Source organism: Phascolarctos cinereus, unplaced genomic scaffold (assembly GCF_003287225.1).
Source record: "Phascolarctos cinereus isolate Bilbo 61053 unplaced genomic scaffold, phaCin_HiC Scaffold_868;HRSCAF=1521, whole genome shotgun sequence".
Taxonomy (NCBI): Eukaryota; Metazoa; Chordata; class Mammalia; order Diprotodontia; family Phascolarctidae; genus Phascolarctos; species Phascolarctos cinereus.
This window is the reverse complement of record NW_027556255.1, coordinates 1-14,254: the sequence shown is the minus strand read 5'-3', so window position 1 is coordinate 14,254 and position 14,254 is coordinate 1. Positions and strand designations below refer to the sequence as shown.

Below are 14,254 nucleotides of genomic sequence, written 5' to 3'. Positions count from 1 at the left end.
TTTTTACAGGCAATTAAAGAGAGACTGAGAATACTTTACTTGTGTGTTGTGCCTGGCTTTGAAGCTGAAGGAGAGGTGGGGAAGGGTATAGGATCATGAATGGCAGGGATGGGAATCCCCCAAGGTGGAACAAGAGTTCCTCTCCGGCAAGGGGCCAGAACCAAAGCTTCGCTGGCAGGGTGATCCCTGAAGGAACTTATGTCCCAGCAACTGCTGTCTCTTTCACTTTCAGCTCCAGCCCTAAGAAGGCTGAGGCCCTTCCAAGTCCCCTCTGAGGAGACTTCCTTGCCACAACCACCTTCCTCCATCCTGCAAATGTGCTAAGGAGTAAGAACTGAGATGAAAAAAAGTAGTGATGGAAAGTGAGAGAGGAGAGTCAGCCCTGAGCTCCCAGAAGCCAACCCTACCCTTGCCTCTGGGGCCCCAGGGAGGAGAGAGTGACCTCACTCTGTACCACCTGTCCAGGCTTGAAGAAGGTGGCAGGGCAGGGCAGGCCAAGCAAACAGAATAGGATTGCCTCCTTGCCTGAAGAGCCAGGAGTTGGGGTAATGCAGAAATAAAATCAACAAGCATTTATTAAGCACTTAGCAAGTACCGGACATTGTGCTAAAAGGCTTGGAGTACAAAGGCAAAAACAGCCCCTGTCTTCAAGGAGCTCACAGTCTAATAATAGGAGAGATTACATCAAGATAACCATGTGCAAACAAGATATATACAGGATAAATTGGAGAGAACCTTGGAAGGAAGGCACTAATATTAAGGGGAATGGGGAAAAAAGCCTTTTGCAGAAGGGTTCACACTAACTTTGAAATCAAAGGCCCTGGACTTCAGTCTTGACTGCCATTACCTTGAGCAATTCACTTCTCTGATTTCAATGACCTCCTCTGTTGTCTGGACTAGATTTCTAAGGTTCCTTACCATTTCAAAGTCCATGATTTTATGATCCTCTTCCCAATCAGACCTTATTTCTATTCCCATTGGGCATAATGGAGAGAGAAGAGGAAGAGAGAGTTGTCTTGCAGTGTGCCTCAGTTTCCCCATCTATTCTACTTATCGATATGAATGCATAAGGGGTGGCAGGACTTGTCATATCCAGTATTTAAGCACTCAACTCCGAAGCTTCCCAGTTATCCTCAAATCTTTGGGGATGCTAACGGAATCTGAAGCGGGTACCTCCCAGGAGCCCTACAACTCCCCATAGCTCCCCCTGCGTTCTCTGCCCTGTGCCTTTAAATCCTCGCCCATCGTCCCGCCCCAGGCCCGCCCCTTGGCCGAGGCGGGATCTGCCTGAAAACCCCCGCCTTGGGAAGCCCAGTGCCACTCACTGCGCGCCGCGCCCCAGCCCGCTCAGCTCTCCATCCACTGCCTTGTGGTAAAGGTGAGCGCGGAGGGCAGGGAGGAGGGAGGGCAGAACTGGGCAGCATGGGCAGCCTCGGGTGGCTGCTCCGTGGGTCACTGAGAGCAGGGCTCAGGGTCCGCTCCGTGCCCCGTGCCGCCCCGCCCGTCTCCTGGATTGACTCTGCGCTAGGCTAGATGCAGGTGGGCAGGGGCGGCGGCCCTTGCCCTGTGCACTGCGCTTGGGCTTCGCCGGTCCTGGAACTTGGGGTCCGTGCCCCCCTCCCGGGCAACAGGAGAGACCTGGGCGAAGCTCTGGCCGCGACTTTGAGAAGAGAGTAGGGGAAAGGTGAGGGCTGGTACGGGAAGGGATCCGGTGTAAGTACTGGTGACTCGCCCTAGCCTGCCTATTAATGCCCTCGTTGAGACTGCCCCCTGGGGCTTTCCTTGACCTCAGGCACTTAGGTTTTCTCCTGATGCATTTCTCACTTTTATATTCGTGGCACACGTGTGGAGTGCTGTCCTCCGTTCTCCAAACTCTTGGCTGACTTTCTTCTTGCCAACTTTTCTCTGGAGCCTGGCACTGCCTGATTTCGGGCCTCCCAACAGGAACGTCCCAGTGCCTGGGCTCCGTTCCCCAGAGCACTGGGTTAGGATTAGGTTAGTACCTGGGTTGCCTCAGTAACCTTATTGTTTCTTCGTATTAAGAGCAGGGCCAGCACTTTGATCCCATCCCTCCAGTGTTATTGGGGAATGCGGGGGGGGGGTTCCTTCCAAACTGAGGAGCCCCGGCTGCAGCCTGACTTGTCTGGCTCCCGTGGCCTTGGATTGGGGGGGAGGGGTCTGACCCTTTCCCACCCCCCTGCCCCCTGCTGCTGGGAAAGCCTCTGGCCGTATCTGTTGAGCGGGCTGGCTGCCCAGACCACTGCGTCACCCTGGCGGCGGGTGAGTCATCTCTCAGTAACGGCCAGGGTGTGGTTGGGGGGGGGGAGGAGAAGGTAAGGATTAGGGAAGGCTAGGGGCCGGACGTACTAGGCAATATCGAGATTAGCACTCCGCCAATAGATGGGAATGGAAGAGTACGGAGGCTAACAACAGATCCTTTGGCTAGGGGCCACTGATTTAGATTTGGGATTGGGGTTGGAATGAAGCTGGATGTGAGTATCTTAGTCTGAGAGTCTGAAATAGTTCCCTTCTCCCTATTCGTACTCCCTATCTGGAGAAGTACCCATCCAGAAATTGGACTAGGGGTGCACCGTGCATTGCCTGTCACACAACAGGTACACAACACATAAACGCATCTTGATTCTTTGATTTACTGGTTCCTAGCTGGAAACGGTAGTGGTGTGTGTAGGATTTGTATGTAGGAGGAGCATTATGGATTTTCCCTCCCAACTCCATTGTACGCACAGCCTAGTTTCCCATTCCTGTCTTCTGATGAATGGGAAGGGTGGAGATGTTGGGGTGGAGCAAAACCTGGAGGGCCCTCTGGACCCCAGAACCTACAAGTCCTCTTTGTCTTCCTTCCCCCTTGCTCCCATCCTGCCTCTGCCTTCCTGTTCCCTCAGGGCTAAATCCTGACCTCATTTATTCCTCTGGGAATTTTCTTTTGTACATATTGCTACTAGCCCTGAACTAGCTCCCACTCCCAGAAGAACCTGAGTCCTAGTATTCTTTCCCACAGCTGACTGGCCTGGGGACCCTGCTTGTTCTAAGGTGACCCGAGCTAATAAATGCTTCCCAAGGTGGTGTTGCCACCTCTTCCAGACTGTTCTCAGAGCCTTGTTACTCTTTCTCTGTCTGGGAAGAATTGTCTTTGTGCCCTGCCTGGCGCCCCTACCTAGCCCCTTGTACTATGTTTAGTATACAAAACCCATAGCAACAGCCCCCGCCTGACCTCCTCTTGCCCCCCTTCCTACTCCACCCCAGCACACCTCCTCCCGCCCAGGCCTTGTGGCTTCCTGTTTGTGTATCTCTAGCTTTCTCCACTGGGGGCAGGGGGGCCCCATGGGGGACACTGTAATCAGACCCATACTGCCTTCCCATCTCCCCTCCTTCCTGCTCCTGTTATCCCCTCACTCTGGAGCACATTCCCACTCCTTCCTTCTGTGGTCCCTTTCAGCTTGGTCTGGGAAATTGACTCACCCTTCGTCCTCCATGGTCCTCAGTGTGGCTTTTCCTCTTCCCCTGGTATTAAGATTGGGGCTGAGGCATGAGAGAACAGCATAGGCCGTGCTTATTCTGAAGCTGGCTTGAATTTGGTAATTTGAGGGTAACAGGGGTGTCGCTATTTCCTATTCCTCCAGCTCTTAGTAACTTGGAGGGTAGAGTCAGGTTCTTGTCAGCCTTCCTGGGGTAGACTTGAGGTCCTGCCTTTTTCCCCTTACCTCCCACTCCTTTACACTCTCCCTCCTTGTGCAGCTGTGAGTAGTTCTAGTGTCCAGATCTTGTCCCTCTCCTTTCCTCCTAACTGCCCTTCCATATTCCTGAGCTATCCAGCTGCTGGCTTTCCATGTCTACTCTGGTTTAGGCATCTCTGAGGACCCCACACTGACTTTCTAATTCAGCATGTCCTCCCCTCTGGGCAGAAACCCACTCTTTTCCCATCCAGGGTAGGAGGGACAGTCCAAGGGGTTTGCTGCCAGGGTGGGCCTCTTCACCCTTAACAGCCCAGCCAGAGCTTGTCAGCTCACGCCTGTGATACCTCTTTCCTCCATTCAGCCAGGATGGAGAAGGGAGGAAGAACAGCTGTTGGCCAGGATGGTTCCTTCCCAGGGCTCCTCCCTGCTGCTTTGGCACCATAGAGTGGCTGGGGCTCCAGAATCTAGCAGACACTGCAGCTGGAGCCCCATCCCTTGCCAGCTGTGGCCCAGGCCCAGCACAGGGCTGGGGAAGCGGCACCTCTGAATTCCTCCCCTGGGAGCAGTTTGGTACTGAAGTTCGAAGTTCGGTGCCTAGTTCAGCCTCAGGAGGATAAAAGGATTTGCCTATCTGGGCATTACTTTCCCTTCTTTCTCCACCCCTGTACTTGAGTTAATTATTCTCTTACCTGACTCTTCCCTCAGGCTGTGCACTGGTGATCCCTAGGCCAGTTAGCACTGAACAGGACCCTGATCTGAGGACCAGGCATGCAAAACTGAGTTGATTCTAGGAGATGTAGCTCAGAACGTGGCTTGGAGAAGTGGGAGCTTACATCTCTTCAAAAGGGATCCACCTTAGAACTTTCTCCCCCCTTTACCTCCTCTCCTACCTCAAGGAAAGGTTGGGAAGCATGATGAAGTTTGGAAGAGAAAAGCAGAACTTGGTCTCCTTCAAACTTTGCCCCCCCAAAGACTTGACCAGATTCCTCAGCTCTGTCTCCTTTCCCAGCCTCTCTGCTCTTAAAGTTGATGAGGAGATCAGGTTAGAGCCCAGCCTAGAAGTTATCCATTCTCCTTACTGTCTTACTGTCTTGGCTTTCTCCTTGGGAAAAGAGTAATGTGTATTGGGGGTAGGGAAGATGCTTGTTAATGAAGTTAAAATAGTTGATTTGGGAACCTTCTAAGCAGGAAGTAAACTGTGAAACTTGATAAGTTGGGATAGGAAGGAGGATTTAGATATTGAAAAGAGGCTGAACCACTTTTCTCCAGGCAAGAAGTCTGGGCTCTCTCTGGGGCTTGGATCTACCCTTCCAACCTCCTTACCACACTCATTTCTCAAGGAGAGGAAGCTGTAAGGGGTATGTGTCCTGGTTACCTTACATGTGGCTATAATGAATTCAGAACCCTCAATTGGATCCCTCTAAGGAAAGCTGGAGTAGGAGGTTGGGGTAGTAGATCAGGATGGTTGCTCACCTCTGAGGCTTGGTCTACGGGCTTTTGGAGCCAGTGCAATAAAGGAGGCAATTTCTTGGCACCCATTTGTCCCCTCACCTGGATACTGGCAGCTGCCCTGGCAAGGAATGCCCCTTGTAATCAGAGAGTACGGGTAAGGAATCTGCAGCCTTGAGGCCACATGTGTCCCACATGGGGATAGAGGATTCTGGAGAGAGAGTGGGAATGGGATGGAGATTGAACAAGTTTCCATATGGGGCAATAGGGTTGTACTGGGCCTGCCTAGACGGGTATATGGGCACTGGGCCAAGGCAGGGGGTGGGAGGATGAGGATAAGCAGCCCCTTGGCACAAGCTCAAGCTAGCAGACAGGAAACCATCCAACCACTTTTCCCTTCTATCCCTTTGACTCATGCCTCTTCCCACCTCCAATCCCTTGATATCCTTCCCATCCAGTTAAGGGAAACTACCCTCACCTGGATTCTGTAGAAGCATGCCATTCTATAGTCCCTAGAAAGGAGGAATGAGAGACCATTCCCCTCCTATAAATCAACTGTCTGCCAGCCTTGAGCAGGTCAAGTGTAAACTGTCCCTGGTTCTATTCCCTCTACTTGGACAACCCTCTAGAACATCTAGCTGTCCTCACCACTCATCTAAATGCTTACCTATTTTTCCAGGCCAGGCCCAAGTCCTTCATGCTCCACGATGACTCTTTACTACCCTAACCCCATTCCGTATCTTCTGAATGCCAACAGCCAGTAAGAGTCAGTGCCGCACAACTGAACCTGAATTACAGTTTGTTGTAACTGTTTCATGTGTATGGGCTCTTGTCTCTCTAGTGTTTCATACACTCTTTCAATAGAATGTATGCTCCTTAAGGGCCGGGCCTATTTTGTTTTTGTCTTTATTTTCCTAGCAGCTTGCCTCGTGCTAATAAATGCCAGTCGAATGCTTGAATGAACCAATTCTTCAAGGCTCGGTTTTCTCTTACATTGTCCACAGGGTCATCTCTCAAGAACCATTTAATGGCTGACTCTACCCAAGTCCCTTTTCCCAGTCATACAAATCAGGCCCCACTATCTTTGCTCCCTACTTTCTTGTTCCCAGTCCTTTCCCCCAACACAGAGAAAAGGAAGCAGAGATCTGGGTTAAGATGAGTAGAGCCAATTACTGTTCGTTCAATTAATTTGCCCACAGTGCCTCACCTTTGGGTGAGATGCTGTTAGCCACACACCTTGGAGGATATTACATGGGTGTGGGTTATATCCTCTGCCCTGAAGGGAACAATATAAGCATTTACTACATGGCAAGCACTAGGGATAGAAACCAAAAATGAAAATAGTGCCACTCAAGGACCTGACATTCTACTGAGACAGAATGTAGAATGGAATTAATTCCAGTCTTAGAATCATCAGCTATGTCTGTGTGACCTTAGGAAAGTCTTTGTTTCCTCTGGGCCTCAGTTCCTCATATTTCAAGTGAGGAAGTTGAGTTAGATTAGAGCTAGAAGGGTCCCTAGAGAAGAAGGTTCAGTACCTCTTCTTAACTTGAGTACGGGGTGCTCCTCCCAGATACCTGCATCACTATCTCAGAATGGCCAACAGGGGACCTGCTTATGACTGAGCCGGGAGGTACAGCAGAAAATTGAAAGCAGTATGATGCTGACTTGGAGCAGATCCTCATTCAGTGGATTACCACCCAGTGCCGCCGGGATGTCGGGCGGCCCCAGCCTGGGCGAGAGAATTTCCAAAACTGGCTCAAGGATGGCACGGTTGAGCTGGGTTTCAAGACATGGAATCAGCAGGGAAAGGAGACAAAAGTATAATTTATATTTCTATGGCACCTTATGATTTATAAATTGCTTTAGAAACGGTATCTCACTTGATGCCCAGAAGACATAGAAAGAGTTCAGAAGGGTTCTAGTAATGCACTGAGCATGAAGGTGAGCTGGGAAGGGAAGGGGCCCAAGTTGGCCAGTTGGGAATTGGCTACCCTGTGGAAGAGGAAGCTGAGAACATGGGTCCTCATTCTTAAGGTTGTTAGACCCTGCAGAGGGGTTCTACTCTGCTCTTTCCACTGAGCATAGGGTGAGAGTGATCAAATGCTCTAGAAGAAGACTTGTAGAATGCCAGGATGGGAGCTAGAAAGCTGTTGTGTTCTTGATGGGTGTTAATTAGACAGAAGAAATTCCTGCTCTTCTCAACTGATCTTGGTAGATTCAACTAGATGGTCCTGGAGACTATTGGAGTCTTCCTCAGGATACAGTCATCATTTCTGTCCTGCCTCCTCCTATTCTGACCCCAGGAGCAGTTTGAGGCCAAATAAGGCAGGCCAGGAATATGGTCTGCTCTATCTATCCACTGGGATGGATGACCTTTAATGCCAAGCCTTGCCTTCACCCATGCTGTGTGAACTCATCAATGGTCTATACCCTGAAGGCCAGGCCCAGTAAAGAAGATCCAGGCTTCAGCATGGCTTTCAAACAGATGGAACAGATTTCTCAGTTCCTGCAGCGCAGAGCGCTATGGCATCAATGCCACTGATTCTTCCAAACGTGGACCTCTGGAAGTGAAGCAAAGGCTACATGGCAGGAGATGGGCTTGAGAGCTAGAAGAGTTGGATGTGGTAGTGGTGATGGAGGTTATGGTGGGGTTCTGACATCTCCTTGGTTTGATTTAGGTCTAATTTAGCTCAGAGGCTGGAAGGAGCCCAAGAGCAGTTTTGCTTTGTTTGTTTTTTTTCTGTTTTTTAGTGAGGCAATTGGGGTTAAGTGACTTGCCCAGAGTCACACAGCTAGTAAGTGTCATGTGTCTGAGGCTGGATTTGAACTCAGGTCCTCCTGACTCCAAGGCCAGAGCTCTATCTACTGCACCACCTAGCCCCCTCCAAGAGCAGTTTTGGAGGATGGTGGCTTTGATTGGGGGAATGAGGATAAGATTCAGTTACTGATGGGCAAGGATTTAAAGGGCAGAGTAGCATTTTCAAAGAGAGAGAAGAAGGGTCATGATGGAGGATTGGGAAGAAAAATAAAGGGATTCAATGGATGGTCTCTCCTTTAAGGGTTCTCTAAGTATCTAGATCTTCAGCCTTCCTTTCTCATTCCTAGGAAAGAATATGGCCTGTGTGCAGCGGACACTGATGAACCTTGGTGCTGCAGTGGCTCGGGGTGACGGGCTCTTCTCTGGAGATCCTAACTGGTTCCCTAAGTAAGTAATGACATTCCATCCTCTCCAGATGGGGGGAAAATTCTTGCCCACTTCCTTCCATAAACGATGGTGCAGATTTTATTCTGACATCTCTGGACTTCCCCCTTGCCCAGAATTTCCCTTGTGGCTGACCCTTGTCTTTTCTACCACCAGGAAGTCCAAGGAGAATCCCCGAAACTTCACAGATAACCAGCTGCAGGAGGCAAGAATGTCATCGGGCTACAAATGGGCACCAACCTGGCATCTCAGGCAGGCATGACTGGTTAGGATGCCACGCCAGATCCTCTGATCACCACTCTTCCTCCCTCCCTTGAATGGTTAATATATTTCTAGCAGTGACATTCCAGGAAGCCCTTGGAACTCTCAAGCTCTCTCTGTTCCCAAATCTTCCTTCTCCCCCCCCCCGCTCCCTACCATTGGTGGCACTGCTTCTCCTGTTGTCCTACAGTACTGAGCAGTGCCCTTTCACCAACTTGCTGTAATACATTCCCCTCCTCCCAAGTCAGCAAAACTGGACCAACCACCCTATTCTCCTTCTCCTGGACCAAAACTGGGGGGACACCTGACCCCTTCGACATTCCTATTCACTCTCCCACCCTGGCTTGTCTTCTCATTTGGGCATTTGCACCCTCATAGCCATTTTTTAGGCCAGGGTTCAGGGCACTGCCTTGAAAGGAGCTGAATGAACAGGGGACCAATTTCTCTCCCACAAGATTTTCTTCCTGCTCCCCTCACCCCCAGCCTTGCTAGTGTGGGACTTAATTTATAGGAGGGGCCTATGGTGGCTGCCGTCCTGGCCACAGCTGGACTTTGAAAGCCACACATCTGGGTAGGCCTCTCCTTGGCAGGGGCCTCTTTTTCCTTTGGTCCCTCCCTTCTTGGCATTCCCTTCTGCCTATTCCCCTCTTTACCCAGTAGCCTGAGACAGGGTGGAGGGGTGGAGGGGATGTCCAGGGAGTTGGGTTGGCCTTGCCTTCTGTTCTCTCCTCCATCCTTCCCCTCTTTCAAAAAAAGGCCCACCAAAGTCTGAGACTTGAGGAATGTGAGTTTGCTGATCTGAATAAAGATTCCCAGTCTTTGTAAGATGTAGCCCGGCTGTGTCTAAGGGAGCTACAATGTAGTTGGGAGGGAGAGGGGTACATGTCAGGGATAAGGCAGGGTCAAGGTAAATGACCCTGGAAGGGGAGGGAATTTTCAGGCCTGTTTCTTCATCTATAAAATGAAGGAACTTTTCTGTACGATTTCTTGAATTTATTTTCATCTTTAACCAAACCCTGTGCTTCTGTGCTCACATTGACACTTTCCCTTAGAGTATCTCCTTACCTTAGAACAAGGGTGGGAATTAACAAGGGCCTACCTCTAAGTTGTCCCTAGGGTAGGAACTGTGGTGAATGAGAGAACATGGATTTGGGACCTCTTCCAACAGTCCTGGACAAACATGTCTGTTTGTCCTTTTCTTCTCCACTAAAATGGAATTGGGAAGGCTGTATTGTTTTCCTCTGGAGACAGTGACCTCTTTCCTGAGTAGGGTCAAATGAACCGTTTCTCTATGCAACCTGCCCCTAACTCAGATGAGCCCTCTCTACACTCCCATAGGCTTGGTACAGCCCTCAAACATGGTCACCCCAGTTCTTAGGAAGAAAACCTTGGTGGGGAAGAATAGTTGAGTCTGGATAAAATATTGAGAGACAACATGATGTAGTATGTAGAATATTGGATTTAGAGTCAGAAAGACCTAGGTTCAAATCTATCTCTGATATTTACTAGCTATGTGACCTTGGATAAATCATTTAAATTCTCTGAGACCTAGTTTTCTCATCTGTCAATTGGGGAAAATAATATCACTTGCCTCCTAGGGTTGCTGGGAAGATTAAATGAAGTAATATGTCTAAAGCACATTGTAAATCATAAAGTGCCATATAAATCTTAAACTATTATTTTTACTCCCTGCTTATGAGGTTGTTGTGAGGCTCAAGTGAAATGACTTGAAAGCACAATACAGCTATCCCTTCCACATTGCAATTTTCCCCAAACTCAGTTTCAGTATATCACGGGGCAGAATAAGAAATTAAACAGGAATTTTTGGGGAGTTTTGTAGAAGCCACAGATGACAAGCAAAGGCCAGCAGATGACACAGAAAAAGTTTAGAAACTCGGAAACACATAAAATGTACGTATATATTTGTATAATGTCAACCCAGATTTTACAGTAACATGCTGTAAATACCCTATGAAGAAAAATTAAAAATTCAGATGAAGGGAGGGCCAAAAAATTTTACGCAGATTTTTCTAATCACAGGGGTGCTATGCCCCTAACCCGTGATGTGGAAGTAATAACTATATAAATACCAGTGGCTATTGGAGATATAACTGCTTGGGTGAGAGGTGGTACTTAGAACATCTCTGTTGCCTTCCTTCTTGTGTAGGAGAGCCCTAGTCTGCAGCAGACATTAAGTGCCTTCTGTATACAGAATACCATACTCTGGACTGGAGAAATAAGTAACTACATACCCTCATATAGCTTATAATCTAGTTTAGTAGGATAGTGTTAATCACTCATTGTTTGTATGGCGTCTCTTAAGGTTTCCAAAGTGCTTCCTCTTATAACAACCGTTCAAGACAGATATTTAAGTCATACCATATTCCCCCTCCCTCCATTTTATAGATACAGAAACAAGATCAGAGCTAGCTTTAGTGGTAGGATTTGAAACTAAGTCCAGGGCATTCCGTCTTCCCTCTATATGGCTATTTATATATGTCTCTAGGTATGATACATGTAAGTAACTATAATACAAAGTGATGTGATAATAATACCTGAGAAGTGTCAACCAAGTGCTGTACAAGGTTTGAGGAGCAGAAAAATGTAACTTGTTTTGGGGGATCAAAATGGCAGGTGTGGTATGGGAAAGAACACTGACTCAAGTGACAGTCCACAGATTCAAATCTTGCCTCTCTCTGTGACCCTTGGGCAAGTCACTTAGTTTCCTCTGTAAAATCGATGATTGGAATAGATGGCCTCTGAAATCCCTTTCAGCACTAGATTTATAAGCCTGTAATTTTTTTTTTTGAGAGAATCAGGGTTAAATGACCTTCCCTGGCTAATAAGTGTCTGAGGTTAGATTTGAACTCAGGTCCTCCTGACTCCAGCCTGGAGCTGTAAACTTTTGAAATAAACCTTAAAAGTCAGATAATAGGTAGAGATAGGGTGGAAGAGAGGGACATTTCATATATAGAACCTCAGTTTCTTTATAAACTTTAAACCAAGGTTCTTAATTTTTGTGTCATGGACCTCTTTGGAAGTCTGGTGATACCTGCGGACCCCTTCTCGGAATAAATTTTTAAATGTACAGAATAGAATATGTAGGATGACAAAGGGAAACAACTATATTGAAATATAATTATAAAATTTTTTTGAAGTTCATGAATCCAAAGATTAGAACCCTAGTTTAAAGTTTAAGTGGAATGTATTGGGTTAGATTATAAGGTCCGTATCAATTCTAAATCCTATCATTCTCTGAGAAAGGCATGAATGTCCGGAGCAGGCTGTGACCAGCTCATAACTCAGGTGTGGTAATCCTGCCTACAGCAAATATTGACAAAGTTGGGCCTGATACTTGCCCAACCCTTCACTCCTCCCACTTTCAGGGCTCCTGAAGTCTCCCTGGAGCCAGGTGTTGTTACCCTCTTTTCCTCCCAAGCCACGCTTTAATGCTTCTAACATTCTGACCCACTTTTTACTTATGCTTTTGTTACAGTGTTGAAGGCTCTAGTGCAGAAATTTTACATCCCCTCAAGCTATTTCCATTCTATCATTTTCTGGTGACTTATTCTTCCCCAAGGTATATCTCTCCTTAGGAGAAAAGCTATCTTCTTAACTCTTGAGAGTGATAAATTAAGGGAGAGCTTGGAATCAGGCCTCTTGGCCCCAGATATTTCCTCCTTTGTGAAAAGAAATAGGGAGGATTGGCAAGAGGCTGAGCTTCAAAGAGAGGGTGGAGCTAAACGGATACAGAAAAGCCAAAAAAGATGTGGACACAAGACATCTAGAATTGTACATAACAAAAAAATAAATAAAAAAGAATTGAAAAGAATTGCACATAACTGTGCACAGCGTTTAGTCATAATCTAGTAATACCAATACCTTTATATATGCTTCCAAACCTCCAATCTCTTGTGATTCCCATACAGGATTTAGGCCAGAGCTCTTAGCAATGGGACTGTTCTCTCTGATACTTGCTTTTCTTTAATAGAAACCAGTGAGTTCTGTGAGGAAATTTGTCCTTTGATCTGACTCAAACCTGGGCCTAGAAATTTTGGGACTTGGGGCAAGAGTTACTAAAAGTTGAACAGAACACTGGCATAAGTCCTTGGAGGCAGAGGAAGGTCTACGCCTTTCCTTTAAAATATCTCTTTTCTTCTTCTTCCTTTTCAGGTTCCACCTGGGGTTGGTACAGCAATGGGAGGGGGAGCTTATGGTAGCATCAACAAGGCTCCTAGGTTATATGGGTAGACTGAGTGGATGTGCCCAAATGGGTGTGTATGTGTGTGTGTATGTGAAGAGTGTGGTGGAAAGGGTATTTTGGGAGGTGGAAGTGGGGATAGGAGGGCATGACTTCTTCCTTTAAGTCTTTGAGAAGGCTCAGCAGAAAGGGCTTGAGTCCTCAAGGTGTAAGGGGATGGGTGCTTATGGCAGTGGATTCAGATGTCAATTTGATGTTCCCGAGTGATACTAAAGTCCATTCCATTTCAGTTGACATGAGGACTTCCTGTTCTATGAATCTTCTCATGCTTTATCAACACACCTATATCTAAGCTTCCATTCCTCTCCAAAGGGAGAGTCTGGGTCAGACTCAACAAGATGCTAAGGCCCTCCTCAAGCCCATGCCCTTGTCTTGGGGCTATCCTGTGCTTTCTGCTATGGCCATGGGAGGTATACCTAGTGCATCAGTTATAAGATCAAAGGATCAAAGCTGTCTCTAGCTCTGCAACCCTGTCTTGGCCAGCTTAGGGAGGAGGTATCCATGATGTTAAGGTTTGAGATGGGTCTGAGGGAAGGAGAAATATCTGGTTCCAATTTCCCTTCATACTGTAGTACAGAGGCAATGTTGGCTTCTGGTATCACCGAAACAGTGGTAGGGAAATCATTTTCCAGAGAACCTAGGCTTTGCCAGTTAAGCTAAGGGTGTGGAAGAAAGGTCATAACCTCATGTGTGTAAGGAAGTGGTATGGGAGGAGGTTCCTTTCTCTCCTGACATTATTCTTTAGTATGCGGGCCTTTAACCTCTTTCCCCACACCCACAATAAGTTTGGCTTTTGGTAAAAGTCCTCAAATTTTGGCATGGAGCAAAGCCATTGTTCTATAGCTCTGGTATAAACCAAGGCAGTTAGTTGTTGTAGTTTCAGTTCCTTTCCTTGAGCTCTACACTCAAAGGAAATACAGTGAGCCAACTCACTGCTCCCTTCCCCAGGCTAGATCTCGGACATCTTTTAGTGTTTTTCCTTCAGTCATCCCACAGATCCATCAAATCTCCCTTCTGTTGTTATTCCTCATCTAAAGTCAAGGCATTCAAAATGACCCTAGGGCTGGGATCCAGCAAGAACTCTCTCTTAATATTTTCCTATTGATGAATCCTCATAGCACAATAATCTAGAATTCCTACATCACAATAACCTAGTGTCCCCATATTTTAGTAACCCAGTGTGTCGAAGTAACCCAGTTTGTCTCCAGCTGACCAGTTCTCTCTTTCTGAGGAGAGTTTCCCACCTCCTACCTAATCTAAAGCAATAGTTCTAAAACTTTTTGGTCTTAAGATCCCCTTACACTAAAAAAACAAATTAAATAAATTATTTTTAACATTCTTTCTAAATTTTGAGTTTCAAATTTTCTCCCTCCCACCCATCCC

At 47.4% G+C, this 14,254-nt stretch overlaps 1 pseudogene; it reads left to right on the top strand.

Moving 5' to 3' along the window:
• Window positions 1-6,739: 6,739 nt before the first annotated feature.
• LOC110204680 (transgelin-2-like) lies at window positions 6,740-8,641 on the top strand (annotated as a pseudogene).
• The last annotated feature ends 5,613 nt before the right edge of the window (window positions 8,642-14,254 follow it).